This window comes from Nothobranchius furzeri, chromosome 7 (genome assembly GCF_043380555.1).
Source record: "Nothobranchius furzeri strain GRZ-AD chromosome 7, NfurGRZ-RIMD1, whole genome shotgun sequence".
Lineage (NCBI taxonomy): Eukaryota > Metazoa > Chordata > Actinopteri > Cyprinodontiformes > Nothobranchiidae > Nothobranchius > Nothobranchius furzeri.
Window position 1 is genome coordinate 34767106 of NC_091747.1, and position 17043 is coordinate 34784148.

The window sequence follows — 17043 nt, forward strand, 5'->3', positions numbered from 1 at the left end:
GAATGAGAAGGAACGATAGCTGTGGGCAGGTGTGTGGAGATTCAATAAGGTGCAGGAACTAGACTGAGTGTGTGTGTGCTCGCTTCTTGTCCCTCCATCAGCTGTCACATCGCAGGGGGGAAGGGGTGACACCGTGTGAATACAGACACATGCATGAGAGTTGGCAGCCCTGAAACACAGCTGACTGGACAACTCTCCCCACATGTTTTAAAAAGTGTATTATAACATTTCTGCTACGCTAAATAATGATTACTCTATAAGACTCCTAAAATGTCCAACAGGAGTGGAGTGTAGGGCTGCTTTGGGGGGGGGGGGGGGGGGGGGGGGGGTTGAAGCACCTTCTCCAGATTTAGACAGTACCAAAAACGGCTCATTCTCAGAGTCTCCTCAGAACAGGGGTAGAGGACGGGTCTGTAGAGCAACAATAATGAGGAAGTGTAAAAGGAAGAATTTAAAATAACGATAGGTCTTTTAGTTCTATATTTTAAATTAACAAGCTTTAACATTGATTAAATTATTTTTGACACAAGCCTGATTAACAGGATGGCTGGCTTTCTATCTATCATCTATCTATCTATCTATCTATCTATCTATCTATCTATCTATCTATCTATCTATCTATCTATCTATCTATCTATCTATCTATCTATCTATCTATCTATCTATCATCTATCTATCTATCTATCTATCTATCTATCTATCTATCTATCTATCTATCTATCTATCTATCTATCTATCTGTCTGTCAGGACTCAGGTATCTCCCGGCTGACCTTCGGACCACAACTCCCGACATGCCCCTCGTGGGGAGCTCCCAGCGTGCTCCTCGCGGGGATTCCCTCCACGTCACAGCCAAGCAAGGCTATATATGGAAGACGCCGTGACCGGCTTCTCATCTCAGTCATCGTTTCTTCCTCACAGAGATACGACCAGAGAAATAATAAAACTGTTAAACGTCTCACCTTGTTCGTCTCCTTCATCCAGTCTGATCAGCCTGACAGGATGACTGAGATCCGAGTAGATTCGACGGAGATCGATCGTCTCCGCCACGAGAACGTGCAGCTGCGTTCCATGGTAGATCAGCTCAACACCAAGGTGAACTCCTTGTCCGACCACACCCTGCGTCTATCCACGGCTCTCACGACTCTCCAACAACAGGCAAACGATCAGCAGCAACAGATCGCTGCACTCCAGCAGCCAACCCGCTCTGCTCCTAGGGAGGAGCCCCACTTCAGCCTGCCGGAGAGGTGGAACGGGGAGACGGGGAGCCCCGATGGTCTGCTCGCCACGCTGGACATGCAGTTCGAGTGCCAACCTGGACGCTACCCATCTGCGCGCTCCCGAGTGGTGCATCTCACCTCCCTGCTCTCCGGACGCGCCGCGGAGTGGGCTGCTGCGCTTTACAATTCCAAATCCCCTGCCTGCAACGACTATGCTGCGTTTGTGTCCGCTCTCCGGAAGACCTTTGTTCCCCCCAGCAGCGAAGTGGGAGCAGAGACACGCCTTCTCAAACTCCGCCAGCGAGAACGCTCTGTGTGCGCTTATGCGTCGGAGTTTCGCACCATCTCCGCCAAGCTGCAGTGGAATGACTCCGCTCTGCGGGCCGCCTTCCTGGAGGGGCTGGCACCCTACATCCGTGATGAGTTGGCGGGAAGGGAGCTGCCTCAGACCCTGGATGAGGTGGTTGATCTGGCGCTGCGCATCGACCAGCGGGTTCTGGTTCGACCCAAGTTATCCACGCGTCCACCCAGGACGCCGGTGCCTCACCCTCGTTCACCCACGCCAGCTCCTGTACCCATGCTGGCGGAGGAGCCCATGCAGCTCGGCCACCTTCCCCCCGAGGAGAGACAACGACGGTGGTGTGAGGGCCTCTGTGCCTACTGTGGCTCTCCCGACCACCGACGCCTGGACTGCCCGCTACGATCGGGAAACGGGGGGCCCCACTGAGTATTGGGGTCGCTCAGTCTGGGTCTTCTTCTACCCCTGTCGCTACTAACCGTCTCCTTATTCCTGTCACCCTCCTCCATGGTGAGGCCTCACTCCACGTAAACACATTGGTGGACTCGGGGGCCGCGGACAATTTCATGGACCTAGATCTGGCAAAACGCCTACGGATCCCCCTACAACCCCTGGAGAGAGTTATACCAGTGACCTCGGTGGACGGTAGACCTCTCCAACCCTACCCAGTCCGAGACCGAACCCAGTCACTCCGTATGATCACCCAAGGCCACCAGGAGACCTTCCATTTCCTGGTCATTTCTGCTCCCTCTTCTCCTCTAATCCTGGGGTTCCCCTGGCTCCGTCTCCACGACCATCATATTTCCTGGTCCCAGAACCGCCTGCTGGGCTGGGGGACCTCGTGCCAGACCCACCTCGTTCCTCCTCCATCCTCGGCGGGTCTTCCAGACGGGGGCACCGGCTCCACACCGCCCCACCTGCCGCTGCCCTATCGGGACCTGGCCGCGGTGTTCGACAAGCGGCGCGCCACCTCCCTGCCACCTCACCGGCCATATGATATGGAGATCAAGCTGCTACCCGGAACCAGTCCTCCCCGCGGGCGCCTTTTCTCTCTCGCGCCTCCCGAGACCAAAGCGATGGAAGAATACATCGCCCAGGCCCTCCAGCAGGGGTTCATCCGACCCTCCTCCTCTCCGGGTGCCGCTGGCTTCTTCTTCGTGAAGAAAAAGGAAGGCGATCTTCGCCCCTGCATAGACTATCGGGGTCTGAACAAGATCACGGTCAAGGACCGCCATCCTCTGCCGCCCCTCACTACCGCTCTGGATGCCATCTCCCAGGCACGGATCTTTACGAAACTGGATCTCCGGAGCGCCTACAATCTGGTCCGTATAAAGGCCGGGGATGAGTGGAAGACCGCGTTCATAACACCCACCGGCCACTGGGAGTACCTGGTTATGCCCTTCGGACTATGCAATAGCCCTGCTGTCTTCCAACATCTCATTAATGATGTCCTCCGCGACATGCTGGGACGGTGGGTGTTCGCCTATCTGGACGATATACTGATCTACTCCAAATCCGAGGCCGAACACATCCATCATGTTCGCGCCGTCCTAACCCGGCTCCTGGACCACAACCTGTACTGTAAACCCGAGAAATGCTCCTTCATTCAGCAGTCCATATCCTTCCTGGGCTACATGATCTCGGACGAAGGGATAACCATGGACCCTCAGAAAATCCAGGCGGTGAAGGACTGGCCCTTGCCAACCAGCCTGAAACAACTGCAGAGTTTTCTGGGTTTCTGCAACTTTTACCGCCGTTTTATAAAGAACTATAGCACCCTCGTAGCCCCTCTCACCTCTCTCACTCGACCAGGCTCCCCTGGCCAGCTGTTTCGTCTAACTCCCGACGCCATTCGGGCCTTCCGCCACCTGGTCACCCGCTTTACCTCGGCCCCGATCCTCCGCCATCCAGATCCTGCAGTTCCCTTTGTGGTCGAGGTCGACGCTTCTGACGTCGGCGCCGGCGCCTTCCTGTCTCAAGGCGGGCCCGACGACAGGCTCCATCCCTGCGCCTACTTCTCCAGGAAGTTTTCCACCACCCAGCAGAAGTACGGTGTGGGCGACCGTGAGTTACTGGCCATAAAATGGGCATGGGAGGAATGGAGGCAGTGGCTTCTGGGCACCACTCGGCCTTTCACGATCTGGACTGACCATCAGAACCTGACCCACATTAAATCTGCCAAGCAGCTTAACCCTCGCCAGGCTCGCTGGGCCCTCTTCTTTGAACCCTACGACTTCCATCTCGCCTACCGCCTGGGAGCCAAGAACCAGAAGGCGGACGCCCTCTCCCGCCAATTCACCCACTCCACGCCCTCGTCCGAGCCGGCGCCAATCCTCCCGGAACACCGCTTCCTGGGCCAACTGAGGTGGCCGTTGGAGGAAGCTATCCAGAACGCCCTCCGGGATGACCCCGCGCCTCCAGAGACCCCCGCGGGTCGCCTCTATGTCCCCACGGCCTGTCGCAGCGAGGCGTTGTCCTGGGCCCACTCATCACGCCTGTCTGGCCACGCTGGTTTCTCCAGAACTCTTAAATTCCTCCAGCGAGCCCTCTGGTGGCCAGGCATGGCGAGGGATGTGAAAGAATACACCAGCGCCTGTGACGTCTGTGCCCGCTCCAAGAACCCCAACCAGGCCTCGGCTGGTGCCCTCCGACCTCTTCCGGTGCCCAGCCGCCCCTGGTCCCACGTGGGGCTGGACTTCGTCATGGGTCTCCCGCCGGTCAATAACCTCAACACTGTCATGTTGGTTACGGACCGCTTTTCTAAGTCTGTCCATTTCATCGCCCTTCCGGGTCTCCCCTCAGCCCAACGCACAGCGGAACTGTTCCTGGAGAACGTGGTGCGCCTCCACGGGTTCCCAGTCGACGTGGTCTTGGATCGGGGGCCCCAGTTCACGGCCCGGTTCTGGAAAGCTTTCTGTCGGCTGATGGGAGCATCGGTCAGTCTATCTTCAGGCTACCACCCGCAGACCAATGGCCAGACGGAGCGGGCTAACCAACAGCTGGGTCGGTACCTTCGTTGTTTTGTCTCGGCTCAACCCTCGCAGTGGCCTAAATACCTCCTCTGGGCGGAGCTGTCCCACAATCTTCATACCTCATCTGCCACTCGGCTGTCCCCTTTCGAGGTCTGCTATGGCTTCCAGCCCCCGGTCTTTGCCCACCAAGAACCCGAAGTCGCCGTTCCGGCAGCGGAAGCCATGGTGAGACGCTGCAAGAGTGCCTGGATCAAAGCACGAGCCTCCATAACAAGAGCTAACACCAGCTATGCTCACCAGCATCTCCGTCGACACTGTCCTGGTCCCTCCTATGCTCCTGGGGACAAGGTCTGGGTGTCCACGGCTGACCTTCGGGTCCGTGCCGGGTCCAAGAAACTCGCCCCTTGGTTCCTCGGCCCATACCCCATCCAAAGGGTCATCAACCCGGTCACGTACCGGTTGCGGCTGCCGGCTACTCTCCGCATCCATCCCACCTTCCATACCTCCCGGCTCAAGCCCTACGTGGAGTCCTCCCTTCTCCCGCCTCCGGCTCCGGCGCCGCCTCCTGCCCGCTTCCTCGACGGTGAGCCTATCTACACCGTCCGGCGCATCCTGGACGCTCGCCGCAGGGGTCGGGGCTGGCAGTACCTGGTGGACTGGAAGGACTATGGCCCCGAGGAACGCTCCTGGGAGCCGGCTCGGTCCATCCTGGACCCTTCCCTGATCTCTGACTTCTGGGTCCGCCGGGGTCGCGCTGGGACTTCTGGAGCCGTCCTTGGACCGGGGGGTCCTGTCAGGACTCAGGTATCTCCCGGCTGACCTTCGGACCACAACTCCCGACATGCCCCTCGTGGGGAGCTCCCAGCGTGCTCCTCGCGGGGATTCCCTCCACGTCACAGCCAAGCAAGGCTATATATGGAAGACGCCGTGACCGGCTTCTCATCTCAGTCATCGTTTCTTCCTCACAGAGATACGACCAGAGAAATAATAAAACTGTTAAACGTCTCACCTTGTTCGTCTCCTTCATCCAGTCTGATCAGCCTGACACTATCTATCTATCTATCTATCTATCTATCTATCTATCTATCTATCTATCTATCTATCTATCTATCTATCTATCTATCTATCTATCTATCTATCTATCTATCTATCTATCTATCTATCTATCTATCTATCTATCTATCTATCTCATAGGCGTCATTTTAACCGGGGACACCGGGGACATGTCCCCGGCAAAATTTGTAATTGGCAGCTGTGTCCCCCCCACTTTCAAAAAAGCCTGCTGATGAGGGTTTTTGTTTTACCAGCTCAGATCTTTTACCAGGGGTCGGCAACCTGTTCCCATCAAAGAGCCATTATTACCCGTTTCCCACAGTAAAGAAAACACCGCAGCAGTCGCGGCGTTGTGGGCGGGGCCTACCCTCAGACAGCAGAGCGCTGCTCACAACAGGTGACAGTAGCCAGTACCATGGGCGTCGCACCCGTGGGAGATTCAACACCCACACTTTTCCAGCTGTTTTGCTCACCTCCACACCAGTCTGGTCTCTTTAGGTCGCACTCACTCTGTTTGCCTCATCTCCTTCTTCACCTCCGCTTCTGACAGCCGATGTCGGGTTTCCAGGAGAGCAGGAGAGGGAGGGACGGAAGAGCTCAACTGAATACATTAGCTGTACAAAGTCTGAGTTTGATAAAGTGAAGAACAACCATTTGCAGAGGTTTATAATAGGCGCGGCGCCAGGTTTTCATTTTTGGGTGGGCCACGGTAATTCTGGACGGACCTTAATAAGCAGTGACTTAGTGAAGCAGGCAGGTCGTGCTAGAAAATTTCGTTTAAAAAGATGTCATAAATGTGTTCCCCCGTCATTTTTATTTATAAAATATGAAGTAAAAACTCCCAATTTAATTTTCATTCATTTGTCATTAATATGTAGTCTACACCCGTGCGTTAAGTGGACCAACTTCCAGTAAACGCAAAGCATCCAGCCCACCTCTCCAAATGCGTAAAATGTGCATCAGCCGCTAGTTAGGCGTGCCGCGCGCACCGTCAGCTATCGGCCCAGACAAGAGCAGAGCAACTAGAGAAAGAATAGAGGATGATTCTGTCTGGATGTGGATGGAGATTACATTTTACAGCAGCCTGATCATCATTTAAATACGTAAACCATCACCTGTCTTCTAGTCCACGCTATCAGCATTATTTTATCTGGTGTGTGTGTGTGTGTGTGTGTGTGTGTTCCACTTCAAACACTGGTCTAACCAACCAGACCTGCGTGTCCAGTAACATATTAATGTTACAATTAAACAGTTTCACTTCATGTAGGCTAGGAACGTTTCACCTGCCGTGGCCCGACCGCTTCTGCTCCACATAAACTTTGTGCGTGATCAAATGTCTCTACAGGTGCTTTCTGAGCTGAAGAGGCGACTGGATGCGTCATGCGTCTCCATATTGGAGACGGGAACAAGCGCTGTTCAGCCAAACTTTCATAATTTCATAAAAATAACATTTTTCCAAGTGACACATCCCTCAGAGAGACCGGGTTTCCAGACCGCTTCAGTGGGAGGAAATCAACAACATCCTTGAGTTTATCCGTCAAAATAAACAGTCAAATGGAAATATCTGTAACCTGTCATTTAACTGTTTTGCCTTCCTGTGAAGATTGTTGCAAAGAGAAACAATTAAACTTGATTAACCCCAGAGCCACGCTCACTGCGCTGTACGTCGTGACTGTAAATGAGGGGGAAATGATTTAATCGGATCCTTTTCTCTTCAACATGGTTTAATGTAAAGTTTCATTCAGTAAAAGCTTTAGTTATACCAATATAACGAGACAGAGCCTGGATTTGGATTCTGAACAGTTTAAACATGTTTAAAACGGAGACATGCGTGACGAGTCTAAAATTCACACCTGCTCCGCTATTATGGAAATTAAACTAACAAGATGAATAGCATGAACTTATTTTAGGCACAGACAATATCCCCACACTTTTGAAAAGTTTGCAACGCGCCTGGTCGCTCGTGCACGTCAGTTGTCTTTTGTAAGAAGATAATCAATAAAACGATTTATATAAAGTGGATCCAGAAGTTGTAGCCCCTCTCTGCCGACAATATTTTGATATTTTTCACCCTGTTGGTGGTTTTACTGAGCAGGTGCCACTTTTGTCACGCGATTCTTTTTAAAACATGTTTAGACTGTTCAGAATACAAATCCGGGCTCTGTCACGTTTGATTGTTGTAATTAAACTTTGTAGGTGGGGAAGGTCAGAAAGCAGCTCAGAAGCGCATATGATTACGCACAAGCGTGACCCGTCAACCCGGTCTCACAGTAAGACCGGGTTGGAACTGTTCAGGTTTACGCAGACAATCTTTACATTTAGAATTGGCATACAGATGTAAAATTAATGCAGTAAAATATAAAGCATTTTATTTAAATATCCAGTCATTATTTTAAAAGTACAGAGAGCCGCATCAGATGGATGGAGGAGCCGCATGCGGCTCCAGAGCCGCGGGGTGCCGACCCCTGTGCTAGCCTATATTGTCCCCAGCAATTCTGAAAACAAACTGACGCCCTTGATCTATCTATCTATCATCTATCTATCTATCATCTATCTATCTATCCATCCATCCATCCATCCATCCATCCATCCATCCATCCATCATCCATCCATCCATCCATCCATCATCCATCCATCCATCTATCTATCTATCTATCTATCTATCTATCTATCTATCTATCTATCTATCTATCTATCTATCTATCTATCTATCTATCTATCTATCTATCTATCTATCTATCTATCATCTATCTATCTATCTATCTATCTATCTATCATCTATCTATCTATCTATCTATCTATCTATCTATCTATCTATCTATCTATCTATCTATCTATCTATCTATCTATCTATCTATCTGTCTAGTCATCCATCCACAGCTAAGTCACAAATGGAAACCTTTATAATTCATGTATAATAACTTAAATTCACTGTTATGTTCTTTCGGTGTTTCGTTTCTGTTTCCACTGGTTTTCTTTTCTTGTCTAACACACAGAGAAAGTTTTTACCTCATTTTGCTGAGTTTCTGCTTTAACCGGGCCCTTTCATCATAGCCTTGGTGGTGTCACCTCCGTTGCCGTTTATCATCGTCCTCTACTGCCCTCAGATAAACAGCAACAGATGTAGCACCACCTAAACTCTGACGAAGGCGACAGAAAGAAGCTGAAACTGTCAGCAAAATTAGGTAAAAAGTTAGCTACTCTGTGTTACACAACTATAGAAAAAAACTATTGAAATTAAGATTCCATCTAGGGGTGGGCAAAAGCATGTAATTCATAATATCATCAGTTATTTTTTTATTTTTTTGCCAAACAAAAAAAAAATTAGGATGTTAAGCTAATTTCATGATGTAATTGCATCCACTACACAGAGTGATGTGAATCATCAGCATGAAGTCATTAAGGTTACAAAAGCAAACAGCTGGAATCTCATATTTAAGTCACAGCCAATAGGGAAAATACATTTGAGAAATGTTGGGCTCTGCAGGCTTCTGGTCTATTTAGGAAGAGAGAGTATGAGGTGTTTTCCTATTACTTTTTAATCATATTATAAGCTGTAGCCATATTTACATTAATTTTATTGTGTAAGTTCCCATTTAGACCAAAACAAATCTTAATCTGCTTGAATGAACTTCTGGTCGTAACAGGGTCAATGCTGACGTTAGACGTGAACCTTCACTCTCTCTGTTACAGTTGCTTCTGTTGAGTGAAGCTTCTCAAACTGAGGCTCATCAATGGCACAAGAACACTTGAGTGGTCTGGCTATCATAAGCTCAGCTCAGCTCTGAAGTAGCGTAAGATGACTCCATTGATGACTATGCATCCAGAAAATTTTTGTGCATCTGCAAAAGGCTCCTGCTATTGCCTACAAAGGGTGATCATGTGACCTGTGCGCCTAGCAAGGTGGAAACCTAAATGGCCCTTCATGAAAGTCATTTTTATTGGTGAGGGCCTCAGTGGGCCAGCGGTGGCACTAATTCTACACTTTGTATCTGCCAGCCACCGACAAGTAAAAGGGGCCTTAACATGCTTCATCCAATCATATTGACCAAACTTCAGCAAGCCTAGCTGCAAGCCTGCCACGGAGCAGGTTTGTTCTCCAGCATGTGTTACCATGGTGAATGGGAGGGGCTTCAGGTTAGCGATGTTTGTGGAACCAAATTTTGGGAAATCAACCTGGGATTTTCAAAGACAGCCTGGATTTTAGATTTAACTCACTTCGTCATGTTCTGGTATGAGGTAAATTAATATAGTGCAAATAATAATTTGATTTTCATATGTAGTGATGTTTTTTTTGTTCTTTTGGAAGCAATAAAAGATGATCAGCTTTTATTATGATCATTTCCATGGAAATTCAAAATTTGCATGATTTCATCAGAGAAGTTAATCATTTTGACCTCAACTGTATCTTTTACATAATAGATCTTTTTTTATGTGTCTAGTGCAGATGGGTGGAACACCATGGGTTAAAGGGATGGCAGACTGGCGCCAGTCTTCAGAAGTAAATGGAGGGATGACAAGAGAAAGAGGTGAAAGGCAGCCAGGCCATGCAGCAAAACAAACTGCTCTCAAACAGCCAGAAAGGCCTAAAAAGAGAACAAAAGCTAAATCAATACTGTCATTATCAGCCCTGGTGTAAGACTGAATTAGATGTCATACAGCTGCAGGGTTACAGGCGGGATTTGACATATCTGAACATTAAGAGCTCTGTGATGGAAATGGCTTTGTGTCAGTGTGTAATAGCAGCAGTTAAACTGTGTGAGATCATCCCCAGCCACAAGGCCAGGAGCAACTTGGATGCAGAACACTGTCATGTTTTATATGTCTCAAAGATCCAAAAGCACAGTGGTGCAGATGTTTGAAGTCAGTGGTGATCGCTGTTTTACAATATCTTTATTAACAAGAAAAGAGAAACATCAGATAATGAGATCAATCAGTTTCTTGACAGGATAACACTTCCTCAATTATCAGATAGTCAAGCTGCAGTCCTGGACGCGCCTCTAACATCAGTTGAGCTCCAGGAGGCCCTTAAAACCATGCCCATAAGGCTCCAGGTCCAGATGGATTTCCAGCAGAGTTCTACATAGAATTCTGGATCCAACATTCTTCAGAATGACGAGATAAATTGAGGAAAATGGCAAGCTACAGCCAAATATGAATTCAGCCAACATTAGTCTCCTGTTAACCAGCTATCACCCCATATCTCTTATTAATGTTGACCTTAAAATAATTTGCAAATCCCTTGCAAAAAGATTAGACATGGTAGCCCCTTTCATAATACACACTGACCAAACTGGTTTCATTAAGGGGAGGCATTCGTCCTCAAATTCACGTAGATTACTTAGTTTGATCGACTTTTCTTATAGTAGAAACATAGAAACTAGTATCTTATATCTTGATGCAGAAAAGGCTTTCTACAGAGTTAACTGGAAGTTCTTATTTGCAACTTTGGAACTTCTTCATAAAAAACATTATACAGTTCACCAACAGCACATGCCAGGCCAAACGACCAATCATCAGCTAGCTTCCGCCTTCAGAGGGGGACCAGACAGGGATGTCCACTCTCCCCCTCACTGTTTGCTATCTTTATTGAACCACTAGCAGCCGCAATCAGGCAAACTACAGGTATTAAAGGCATAACGTGTAAGAGCATAGAACATAAAATCTGTCTTTATGCAGATGATGTGTTACTTTATCACCAGAATTCTGAATCCTCTCTCTCCCATGCAATTTACTTGATAAACTAATTTTCAAGCATTTCAGATTATTCAATAAAATGGTTAAAATGCACTGTTCTCCCAATTAATTTAATAAATCAATCTACTCTCACACCCTCTAATACACAACTGGAGTAAGGAAATATTACAGACTTGGGCATTCATGTCTCTCCCAGGCTGATAGATTTAACAAAACTAAACTACATCCCACTTTTAAAGAAAGCAGGAGATGATCTTGCCAGATGGAAGTCCCTACCAATATCACTCATGGCGTCACGGTTCTGCATTTGATCTACATGTTTTGCTCCTCTGAGATTGTTTGCAGGTGGGCGTGTCAAAGAGTCTCAGCTGTGACCGATTTCCTCATCAGCAAGGCCAGGGGATTTAAGGAGCGGTGTGTCCACACTTCAGCGCCGGTTGATACTCTCACATTGGGTAACCTCCAGCCTTGTCCTTTCCCAGTCGGAGTGTTTGTAACTCTTGTGATTTTTTTTACTTGTCCTTATACAGCCTTCCCTGTTCAGAGAGTACCTGTCCTGGATCCTAGTCTCAGTCCCAGCCTGCCTGAAATGTGTCTGTCTCTGCGTCGCTCACCTCTCCTGTCCGCCCACTCTCCACCATCCACCTGCCCTGGATCCTCCTCAACTACAAACCACTCCCCTCAGCTTGACCCATCTCAGACTAGACCTGACCAGCCTCCCACTCCAGCTCATTCTCAGTCCACGCATCATAAGATCACTCCATTTTCTATTTACTTTCCCTGGTTCTCAGATTTCTGGTTCTCACCCCATTTGTTCTTTGTTTTAGATTTGGATTTTCATCCTGTCTTGTTTATGGAACAGCGTCCTCACTTTCTCTTTTATTTCCTTTAAAATAAAGTTTTTGTAAGATCTTACCTGTTTTCCGTGTGTGATTCTTTCATGTGGGTCAGGAAACTTCCACCCATCATGACACATGGGGAGGGTTGCTACAATTAAATTGAGGGGTTTACCAATCAATTATTTATTTTCATTGATCCTAAGCAAGCCACCATCTGACTGGTTTAGATATCTGGACTCCTCCATCACTAAATTACTTTGGAAGGATAAACCTCCATGAATTAGCTTAAAAATGCTTTGGAAGACCATAGATAGAGGAGGGCTGGAAATACCCTACTTTTATCCTTTCTTAGCCAACAGGCTCCAATAAATACCAAAATGCCACATAACCCTCTAGATGAGTCCTGGTTAGATGTAGAACAGCCAATTTGCAATCAGGCAGAGCTTTTGGACCATTCATTATTTCAAGCATAAGAAGACATGAAAGCTTTAAAAGTTTTAATATCAACACCTCTTTGACAGCATGGTGGGAATATCTAAAAATGACCAGAGTCTTCACTACTACCATGCAGACACATGCCCATCTGGAATAACCCAGACAGCTTGTTTTGCAAACTGTCCGGGAAAATGGTGAACCTTCCTGACTGGAAGTGTAAAGGAATCCTATACCTAGAACACATATTTGAAGAATTGGATTTCATGCCATTTAAAAGAATAGTCTCCCAACATGGGATAGATGAGAATACATTTTCAGAATATCACCAAATTAAATCTGTATTTACACAATAATTTAAGCTTAATAAAGTAGAATTACAAACACTATCAAGGGAACTAGAGTTCTTTAATCTCAATCACCCCAAACTACTATCTAAAGTATATAAGACACTCTACAAAATAGACAATTCAATAGCAATTCCTATAGAAAAATGGGAGGGGGATCTGTCAGTCAGCTTTGACCAGGATTTCTGGTCTCAGACTTGTTTAAAAATTCTGCACAGAGTACACTATACAGGTCATCGGATGTTCAGGATGGGGTTTGTGCCGATTGCCGTCTGATACCTGCACACACTGCACAAACAACATTCCTGACAATTACATCCACGCACTGTGGTCCGTTCCACCTGTTCAGGGATTCTGGTGTAGAGTAAGGGCTCTGAAATTTCAGTGTCTGAAATGTGATATCCCAACTTCTCTCATTTTGTTTGCTAGGATACCTGGATGATGTCCTGATTGAAACCAATTTGGTTCACGTGGTTCTGACTGCCATATACATCGCAAAGAAAACTATCCTCATAAACTGGAAAAATACAGATACTCTTTGCATTAACCAGTATTGAAATGTTTAGTTGGATCATATTACACTTAAGACAGCCTCTGCCTCCACTTCAAATCAATTTCTATGAGCTCCTTTGATTGATTCAATCAAATAGTGATGATTGTGCATCACTGATATTGTCCTACATGATGCTGTCATTGATGTGGTAGAGAGTCCAAGTTTGGAGTTGTGGAGGTTCCTTGGGGGGGTGGTCACTGACAAGGTGTGGGGACTGCTGCCATTCTCTGGTGGCGCTTAGGGTGGCCTCATTGGTTGGGCTTCTGGCGGCCATGTGAGGGACCTTGGGAGGTCTTGACGGTAGCCACAGGTTGCTGCCTGATAGCTGTATCGCCCCTGGGTGGGTCAGGGTGAGGGCATGGACTCTGCGATCCTGCTGCTTTGGGCCCTGGCTAGATAGACGGGGGTCTCCATGCCCCGGGTAGATTTTGGGAACGGGGATGCCTATTGGGGCCAGTTGAGGAGCTGGGTCCCTGGAGGGTCTAGGCCCACCAGCCATTCCTCCCCATCAGACATTTTCCTCCTGCTCCTTAACATTACCACTCAAACATGCAAATAGGGCTTTGGGGTGTGGGTATGTCGGGGGTGTGGATATGTTTCCCATGTCCGCAATCCCGTGACGGCTTGCACCCCAATTTTAATTTGCACATTAAACACTTCCACCAATGACATTTCATGCAAATACACACTTAGGACCTTGGAAGTGAGCACACTCAATGGCACCTGGCAGCGAAGATCTCAGCCTTCCCCCGAGTGCCCATGCCCACTTCCAATTTCAAGCTGCAATTTCAAAGATTCTCTACATTTGTGATTTTTTTTAAAGATACTCAAGACGCATATTTTTCATATCAGGCTTTTAACTGATGCTTTTACCCTCAAATCTCATGAGAATTCATCTTGCAGCGCAATGTTACCAGCCCGAGAGGCTGGAGTGCTCTGCACCTATGTGCCCTGACCAGGGTGGTCACTGTGGCAGCGCTCATTGTGGTCGTAGGTGTTCATTCCTCTTGGTCTTGATGGCCCCAAAAAGTGTTTTTCTTTGCAATCTCAGGGTCAGGCTCTATGATGCACATTGTGTAACTTTACATTTGAAAAGTGCCATGTGAATATTATTTGATTTGAGTATACCTCTTTTACTGTTTTTCTTTAACTGCTTCTTTTACATGGAATCTGTTGTAAGTTATTCATAATTGTGGCTTTTTTTCCCTCAGGATGTCAGCCAAGAAGCAGCAAAAGAGGACTGCAAAAATCATTTGATGAAGGTTGCTGTTATCATCCCAGTGTGGCACAGGACAACCAAGATCCAGTGTACATGTCTGTCATTATTGAGGGGCTCGAGGTTTTGCAGGACTGCAAAAGTGTGACAAATGCTTGCCTCCTCCTCATGGGAGTCATCTATGCGGTCAACTTAAGTTATCCACAGAAACTGAAATATACGTTTGAAGCATTTCAGAAGCTTTTCATTGAGCTTGACAGCCTGAAAATGTCTGCAAAGTTCCAGTCTCTGCACAAGAAACTTTTACAGTGAGTGGTGTAGACTGGATCGGGTAGCGGTAGGAGGCGGAGCAGCACAAATGATGCAGAGGAGTCTTAGATGGAGTAGTTTCCCATTTTTATTTACACCAGTGCTCACATGCTTGCAGAGCTCTGACCAGCAACAACAGTACAGATGTTCATTGGCGCCTTTTATACTGTGGAACTCATCAGTACTAGGACTGAACCATGTGATAGTGCATCTTTAATAATTACACTCCCTTCTAAAAAATCAAATCCTAATTACACTCCCTTCTACATAATCAAATCTTAAAAACCCATAAGAAGCCATCACAACAATAAAAATATCTATAATTAACATTTTAACACCATAAACATCCAAAATGCAATTCCCAAACACCCCTTCCCAATCTGCCTCATGGCTCCTCCCAGAACCTTTAAAATGGTGCCCATGTTTCAGGTGAAACCCTTTTTTAAAGACTAGTAATTTGATAAATAGAATTTAATTAGAACAGTTTCTCCCTATTGCGACTCCCACTCCCACACTGAAGGTGGTGGAAATGCACCTAGAAGTTGGTTGCCACCCGCCAATAAACAAAAAGAAGAAGAAGAAGGGGGAAACCCTTAACAGGACACCCTGGAGAAGACAAGACAGGTAAGTTCGGTTCTTTTACCTATTTAAAATACAGTCCACACACAGAACGTTGGTTACGTATTGTAACCCCAGATTCTATGAGTCTAGTCGCAGCCCTTAAGCTAGCTGCTATTGGAAGGGTGATCTCAGCATCAGCCAATCATGAAGAGCTTAAATTTACGCCCACCAATGGTGGGCACCCCTTGTGGGTATATAAGTGGAGCGACTCCACTGTTAGCCTCCGATGGCTCTTAGTCCTAACAGAACCAGTGGGGCCATTAGCTTAAGGGCTGCGACTAGACTCATAGAATCTGGGGTTACAATACGTAACCAACGTTCTATTTCGTCTAGTCTTAGCCCTTAAGCTAGCTGCTATTGGAATAATGTGCAGCTGGATGGGTTTACGCCACACTGGTTAGCTCAACCAATGGACACACCCAACATGTCTCCTTTTAGTGAGGGTCGCTCAGCCTCAGCCCAGGGTTTAAAAGGTTGAGGCAGCCAGAGATAAGAGTGAGGCCCTCACGGGAATAGCGGGCGGTACACAGGTCTGTTCCTTCTGACACCTTTTAGAAAACATTTTGTGAGGGGATGATTGAAAACAGATCTATCTCCAAAACCATCTATTTAATAGAATGTCACGGTTGGAGGTGAGTGAAAACACCTGACCCTCATTCTGTTTGAGTGCAGATGGGCGGAAACGGAGAGCTCGAGTGTCACGAGCCTTTTTAATCTTTGACTATTGTCTCCCGAGCTTCGTTCCGAGTAACCTCACCCTGCTTCTCCCTCTCCTTCAGGTCAATCCTCCACTTTCAGAACCTGCCATAAGACACGGATCCACGCCTGTCTCCCCGCTCCAGCCTCTTCTGACCAGCCAGCTCTCTGCCGCCTCCGCACCCTCCCCCCTCTCAGGACTCCGAGGATTCGCCCTGTCGCGCGCTCCTCCTGCCACTCACCAGCCAACCGGACCCTCCTCTCTCCTCTTCTCTCCTCCCTACCCAGAACGCTGGGCCCCAGGATTTCTGGACTATAAAGAACTGAGCTAAGCTCCAAATCGTCACCTACCTTAACGGTGCTCCTTTAGTTAAGATAATAAATATTTTGTTTTTTCTAACCCATCCTCTTGACTCTGAAGTTGATTCTGTATGTCTTGGGTCAGACGGTTAACCCCAAACATGACAGAATCATCCAGCCAACAGATGTCTGGCCCCTCAGGATCAACTCCGCGGGATCTATCGGGTATCCTGACTGAGCAGGCCGATCAGATTCGGACACTAACTGAGCAACTGGCCAACGTCACACAGCGTGTATATCAGCTAGAGACACTTGTGCAGACGCTCTGTGAACGAGCCGCTGCTCCGGAACCTTCTGTTCAACCCCCACCTGTTTTACCCGGACTAGAAGTCTCTCAGGTCCCGAGCTCTCTGTTGTTCCGAGTAGCAGATTCGCCACCCCCTGAGACGTTCAGTGGCGAATCTGAGAACTGTTTAGGATTTTTATTACAGT